Source organism: Epinephelus moara, unplaced genomic scaffold (genome assembly GCF_006386435.1).
Source record: "Epinephelus moara isolate mb unplaced genomic scaffold, YSFRI_EMoa_1.0 scaffold1193, whole genome shotgun sequence".
Lineage (NCBI taxonomy): Eukaryota > Metazoa > Chordata > Actinopteri > Perciformes > Serranidae > Epinephelus > Epinephelus moara.
In genome coordinates this window covers 10,459-18,154 of record NW_026078657.1, presented here as the reverse complement: position 1 = coordinate 18,154, position 7,696 = coordinate 10,459, and positions in this window count along the sequence as shown.

Below are 7,696 nucleotides of genomic sequence, written 5' to 3'. Positions count from 1 at the left end.
CGGACATGCAGATAATGCAATGAAACTGGACCTGAGCTCGCAGGGAGAGACGAGCGGAGCTGGAACACAGAGAGACAATATCGAAGAGGAGAGCGTCGTCCTCCATCTTTGTTTCACCCGCCTGTGATCAATGCACAGTCTGCGAATGGCGTTCAGCTGCACGTATGTTCATGACATACATTACAAGTAGCTGCCGGATCAGTTTTATGGAGATCGCGTGAGGTTTCACCTCGTAGAGTTTTCCGCAAAATTAAATTCCTTGAAAAATATTTATGACACCGATGTGATTTCAGAGGGGTCGTTGGCCATATATGAAAATATTGATTTGACAAACAAAGGGCTGTTCAGATGGTCATTGTCCAAAACATATTGCCTAAATTTGAAGATGAGGGATATCGTCTTTTTACAATCACAGTAAAAACACGCCGCTGCAGCACCAAAGCAATTTACTCGAATGTTCAATTTACTAAATCGCAAAAGAGGTCAAGAAATTTATTGTCACACTTCTGTCAAAATAAATATGCAGCTCTGAGTCCTGAGGCTCCACACAAAGGAGGGAAATTGTTCATTTAGGCGTTCGTATAATAGAATTAAACGCAGTGCAGAAATAAAGTGCTGTATTTGTATTAATGACACATCTAAGCGTTTATAAAAATGACAAACTGAGCATCTTACAGCTTTTTATTAAAGTATGACTCATGACAAGACCTCTCCTCATAAAATATATATATATATGTTCTAACTCATATATTCTTCAGTTTTAAACCATCAGCCGCTGAACAGCAGAGTAAATGCTCAGTGAGCGCAGAGTTCTCTCAAAGCCTCGCTGATCCGAAGCGTACAAAAGAAAAATACAGTAAACATGAAGTGGCCATAATCTATATCACATATTCCACAATGATACATGATACCGTAGCGCTTTTCTACATATCGATTGTTCCACTGTGCCAGTGAAAAATGATACGGAGGGCAAAAGAGAAGAAGAAGAAGCAGCAGGAGGAGGAGGAGGAGGAGGAGGAGGAGGAGGAGGAGGAGGAGGAGGAAAAGAAGAAGAGGGGAGGGGGGTGGATATAAACTGGGAGACAAATGTAAAAGGATCTACATCACACTGTAAGCTGTGCACTGAGAGAGAAGTTACCAGAAGGCAAAAAAGCAGCAGAGAAGGGGGTGGGAGGTTTTGTGTGTGCGTTGGGTTGAGGGTCACGGGGAGAAACCCATCCAGTCGGCCCTGAAAGGCCACCTTGCATTCTGGCTGTTGCTTGTGTTCTTCCTGTATGAAGGATTTCCCTTTATCCTGTGCCATGCCTCTCATGTCCTCCTCAGAAGGAGCCTGAGCGTTTTCATGTCTGTTGGAGTTCCATATCCCGAGGACGGAGGACTTATGTGTCTCTGTGTGCGCCTGTGTATTTTCCTCCCTCCTATCTATTAATAATATTGGGGAGAGAGAGACAGGGAGATAGAAGTGGATGTTTGCTTTGGTACAAGGCGAGATGTTTCTCTGTTTGCAGCCCTAAGCTGTGCGAGTATTCAGCTCTTAAATATTCCCTTCCCTTGTGACTCCAAACTATCTCTCGCCCTAAAGGGCTGCATGGACCTCCCTGGCCAAATATCAACATACCTTTAACAGCAACTGGCAACCGAATTTTTCAGATGGGAGGATTTAGGGCCTGGACGGCTGCAGAGAGAGGGAAGGAGGAGAGAATGGAAGGAAGGAAAAGTACAAACTGAATTGTGTCCCGAACATTTAGGAAACCATCATTTGGTTCAGAAGACTGTAACGTTTGGCCCCAAGGACTCGTGCATGGCAGGAACTGAAAACCTTGACAAGTTGGCTGCGTGTTTTAACTCGTCTGCCAAAAATCCTGGTGTCATTTTTGATTCTGACCTCAGCTTTGAGAAACAAATCAGCTTGACGGTTCGATCCACTTCCCTTCAGCTGTGGACACATTCCAAGATCCAGTCTTTCCTCTGGCCGCCTGATCTGGAGAAACGTTTCCGCGCCTTTGTTTGTTATTGTCAAGACAACTGGAATCATGGAGTGCACTACACTCCTTATATGTTGATCAGTCTTCATGTCCCGGCTCGTTCAAAATGCTTCTGCTCCACTCCTCACTGGCGCCAAAAAGAAAGAGCATAATCCCTGAGCCGGCCTCTCTGCGTTTGCTTCCAGTGCAGTATTGATTTGAAAATCTTACTGCTTGTTTTTTTGGGCACTCGATGACCTCTCTGACCTTTTCAGACCTCAGATGTGCTCCAGGTCTCGTCCTCAGACCTGAAGCTGCTGCATGTTTGAAACTGAAACCAAAACTTCACAACAAAATCAGCCATATGTCCCATGTTACAGCGAGATTAATCTTTTGTCTTTGACTTCTGAAACCGTTACTAGAGTCTTTTTCCACATGTCGGCAGCTCATTCAAATAAAGACCTGGAAAAGTCATGAAATTCCACATTCTGATTTTTATGGAATTAGTAAAATCCTTGAAAGATTTGGAAAAGTCATGATTTTTTTTTTCTTAATTTTTCCTTCCCCAGGATCCACCTCTCCCAACCTATAAACACCTGCTGGCAGAACTTCTGTTTGAATTTAGTTTGAATCTGACATGTTTGAATAACATCAAACAAGAGGAGCGAGAAAAACAACTGACAGTGACTTCACATAACTCCATACCTGCGTCACTAAATTGTGTTGCATTATTGAGATCAACATATTCTCATAGAATCCTATGAATTTGTGCCCATGAATGATGTTACGAGGTGAGGATGAGGTAAAGAAACCCTGAGGTTCACTCAAAGTTCACATAGATCTGAACACGTGACTCCAGGGGGGAAGGTCCTGGGCAAAAGTCTGTTTTTTGTGACCCATCCAACCTGCCTCCTTACAGGTGCTCAGGACTGCTTCCTTGTTTACCTCCATCAGCACCTTGGTCATGTGATCGCATCCTTTAAAAATACATGGGATATGTATGACTTTGGGTGCACTGCGCTTTGTAGGAATGCATGCAAAATATGTGTGAGAACAGCTCGTTGAGATGGAGCGACTGACGTAGGCCTCAGACGTTCAGGTATCACTGGGATACACACTCAGAGGTAGTTTGAAGATAAGCAGCGTTCTTTTATTGCAAACCAAACCGTCTGCTGCTCCGTGTCTGCAGACCGCCATCAACAATACAGTTAACATCTGGAGTAAAGTAGACGACCGAGTTCTGTTTTGCCATTTCCGCCTCTGTGTATTTTTACTGCAAAGAACTGACACTTTATTATGGGTCATGGAAAAGTTTTAAAATTTTGTCCATGAAAATGTGAGGTGACCCTGTACGGACTTTACCGTGTGAAATGCATATTTGGAAATAAATGTTTCATCTGAGGAGACGCAGAGTTTTCTCCACCTGGAGCACTGGGCCATGTGTGCGCAGCCATGTTGTTGTTCACAGGTAAAGGCCCAGACACAGCAAACTGACTTCAAAGAACTAGCACCACCAAAGCCGACTGTTGCGTTGCCTGACATCAGCCAAAAAGTTGCACAAGAACACACAGAAAAGACTCCAGCCAACAGCCAATCAGCTCATCCATTCTGCCCCTGCTGAGAGGAAGTAACTCTCTCTGTATCCATCATTGAAAAAGGGAAACAGGAAGAGCGTCTTGATGCTAGTTAGCCAGTTAGCACATGAACAACACAATCAGAGCATATTTACCGTGCGCCAGTGAACAATAACACAAACCATCAGGAAACGTTTCTGCTGAAGAGAAAAATAATCTGACCTCATGGAACAAGTTGGTTTGGTCTCACTCCCTCTGGACTGTAGCTCCTCCTTTACTCACTGACGCTCCTCTGCTCCTCACCTGAGCTCAGCTGACTGTCACTGACGCGCTCCAACACCGATTCAACAGGCAGAATCAGCCACAAAATAGCTGTCGAGGGGCAACGGTGCGGGACACACTGCAGAGACTGAGGCAACAGATGCTCACTGAGGGCCCAACATTGACCAACAGCCGATCGTTGGTTTGGTGTGTCAGAGAAAACGCAGCGAATCCTCTTCTTAAGGCCCCAACAGAACATCAGGCCAGCTGTTCACAGCCAGGCCGTCGTCACCCATGTTGTTGTTGACAGTTCAGGTTCGGGGCAGACGACGGTCGTGGTTAAAAGGACCCAGTGACGTCTGTTGATGAGAAACATTGTCAGAGCCTCACACTTTACTGACCCCTCCATCAGACCTGAGCTCCCCGTGCACCACAGGCTCCCTTCACTCCTGAGGTCATTTGCATGGTCACAACACGACGTCTGCGGAGGCGGCGCTGCAGTTTCTCTGTCGAAGGGAAACACAAAGGAAAATGAACCTCTGCTGTGTCGTCCGCTCTGAGGACGAGGAGCGTCCCCACACCTGAAACCTTCAAGTCTCAAAGGCCATTTTTATTCCTCAGTATTTGGACCTGCATCACCTCAGTGTGTGTGTGTGTGTGTGTGTGTGTGTGTGTGTGTGTTTGTGTGCTGTTTTTAAATATGCTCTCTAAATAAAGTGACTTGTCTAAATGAGCACTGAGGGCCCTGCACCCAACACAGTCCTCCAGCTGTGTGTTTGTGTGTGTCACTCAGTGTGTGTGTGTGTGTGTTTAGCAGCGGAGAGCGAGGGGGAGGTGGATGGAGATGGTATCAATCGCCAGGCCAGGCCATTGAATGTATTGATTAGTTACCTTTCTTATTAACATGCTGATTAAAGAGAGAAGGGAGAGAGAGAGAGAGGGAGAGGGAGTGAAAGAGAGGCGAACAAGGCTGCACACACACACACACTCCTCGCCTCGCCTTGGACGGACGGAGAGGAAGCAGCAGCCGCCGCCGAGAAACAGAGCAGGATGCAGAGTGGATTTAACAGCCGAGCGGGGAAGGAAGATCAGGGAATAATTGGGAAGAGGAGGAGAGAAGGAAGCAGGATGCAAGAGAAGAGGAGGAGGATGAGGAAGAGGAGGAGGAGGAGGAAGAGGAGGAGGAGGAGGGGGGTGGATGCAAAGAGAGAGGGGGGGGCGACCTGACTGGAAAACCAAGGAAGGAAAAGAGAGAAACCCTGCTGCCTTTGATCCCCCACTGAGTTACTGACTGGCTGGAGAGACTGACACACACTTTTCTGCTGTGAGACACACACATTTACACCCACACACACCTGCACCCTCACTGCACACACACACACACACACACACACACACACATTCTGTGAGGCTGACAGGCCGAAACAAAAGCATGCATTAACAGAAAACAGCTTGCTGTGTGTGTGTGTGTGTGTGTGTGTGTGTGTGTGTGTGTGTGTGTGTGTGTGATCAATATGTAGGTGCTTTTTAAACTGTACTTTTATCAGTGAGTGACCATGTCAAACAGCGTGCGGTGAGGGATTTCTTGAGATGCACGCCAAGGTTTTCCGAGAAAAGCGTTTTTTATTCTGAGAGGGAGCGCAGGGCGGGGTGGGGGGGGGGCAGACGATGCAGACTTGTTTATTTGTATGTTTGTGTCGAAGCGTTTGAGTGGGTGTGTCTGCATGTTTGTCAGTGTTTGAGGAGGAGGAGGAGGAGGAAGAAGAAGAGGAAGATTTCAGCAGCAGCAGAGTCAGATCTGTGCATGTTGTGTGTAACAGCAGTGTGTACAGTGTGTACAGTGTGTACAGTGTGTGTTTGGGTCACAGTTAGTGTAACTACTGCTGCGTGTAACGTGCTGAAGCTGCAGCAGCAGGCCTGGTGGTGTTCATCAGGGGCGTCATGGGAGGAAGAAGTGGGCCTGATTAGCCGGGGCCCTCAGTGAGAGGGGCCGATGAAAAGTTTGGTTTTATTTGATTTTTTTTTTTTCTAATTAGTGCCATCACTAAATTAACTTTGATTGCATAAATCGGGTGAAAGAGTGACATTTGTATAAAAATAGTTTAAGCTCTCTGAGGCCTGTCTCACCCCTTAAAAAGGTGTAAAATGGTTTAGTCCGCCCCTGCACCAGGATGTGTGTTGAAACACAGCAGAGTGAGTGACGGAACGTTTTTCTCCAAGAAATGTAAATCAGGGTTCCAAAAAAAGAGCAGAAAGAAATTGACTTAATTTATTTTAAAATTAAATAAATCACAAGGTGTGTGTTTGAGAACATGTGCCGAGGAGCAGGGGCCCCACAGAGGCTGCTCACACACAGGGCCCAGGATCCAGTGTTACGCCCCTGTTGTTCATTCATGTGTTTTAATGGTGAACTCCAGAGACGTCTCACTCTGCTCAGGTTTTAAAGTCTTAAATTAGAAAACTGTCTCTGATGTATTTTAATGAAAGCTGCTTTTTAAAATTAATTTCCTGTTGATATGAACCTGCCTCCTTTTATTTTATTTCTGAAATGAATAATAATAATAATTTCAGCAGAGTCAGCTGTGAGAACAGGCAGTGTGAACGTCTGCTGTGTCAATTGGTTAAATTCATATTAACTCCTGATGTTAATTTGCTTATTTAAAATTAATCTTTGAAAAATGACCCAGGAAAGTGATTTATTTTCCTCAAACCAATTTTGTTTCTGCATTACAAATCTGTGTCAGGAACCAAACAGAGAAGCAGTTCTGCAGATTATATTCATGGTCGTCATGTGACATCATGTTTGGTCTTCAGTTAGATAAGAATAAAATGGATGAATCATCAGTGGCGTTGTTCGGCCTGAGCGTTCGAGGCTTCAGCCCCGAATGTTTTATGAATAACCTCAGATCTAAACAGGCTGTATGTGTTTTTATAGAATAAGAAGAGGCCTAATAATATTTTTTAAAGAAGCCCCAGATCTAATAATGTGTCATTTTCTTCATGCAACAAAGCCCTGGAAAATAATATCAATATATCTTTGATCAAGATCAAGTCTTGGGTCATTTAACCAGGACATGTGTCAGTCATTTAACATTAATTTTAAATGTTTTATACGCTACTGGCAGATTAATCTGTAATTATACATCACCATTTATTAGTTTATTATATTTTGTATTAATAATCTGAGTCTTCAAAATAACTAAAGCAGACGAGTAAATATAAAAAGTTAATTATTTCCCTCTGAGATGTGAAAGAGTTTAAAGTAGCATAAAATGGAAATACTGGAGTTCAAGTACCTCAAACAAAATATTCTGTTTCTACTAAATACTAACAACACTAATATTTCTAACATCACTATTCGTTAATTATCTGGAAAATAACATTTAAAGAAGGATAATTAAGATGCCCAAGTGCATAGGAAACAGGGATCTCAGAGTCATGGAAAACCTGGAAAAGTAATGGAGTCTCACAGTCACATTTTCCAGACCTGGAAAAGTCATTGAACATTTTGAAATAGTCGTGGAAATTAAAATTGTCACAGTGATCCTCTGCGTCCATGTCATGTGACATAACGACACATTTATTTTCTGTCACCGTCGACGAAACGTTCTGATGTGTGATGATGTCACGTTTTGTTCACCGTCATGTATATTTTTCATTTTTTCTTGCATCTCCTCCTCTGTGTTCATGATATTTAAATTGAGTTTGAATCTGATATGATTAAAAAACATTGGCAGGTTGAGCAAGACAAAATAATTACTCTGAGTCCTTGAAAAGTCCTTAAATTATGTCCATGAAAATGTGTTAGAACCCTGAATAAGCATCAAAATAGAGCTTGTTTGTGTAATGAGTTTACAGGGAGCCTCCCCCCCCCCCCCCCCCCCCCCCCCCCCCCCC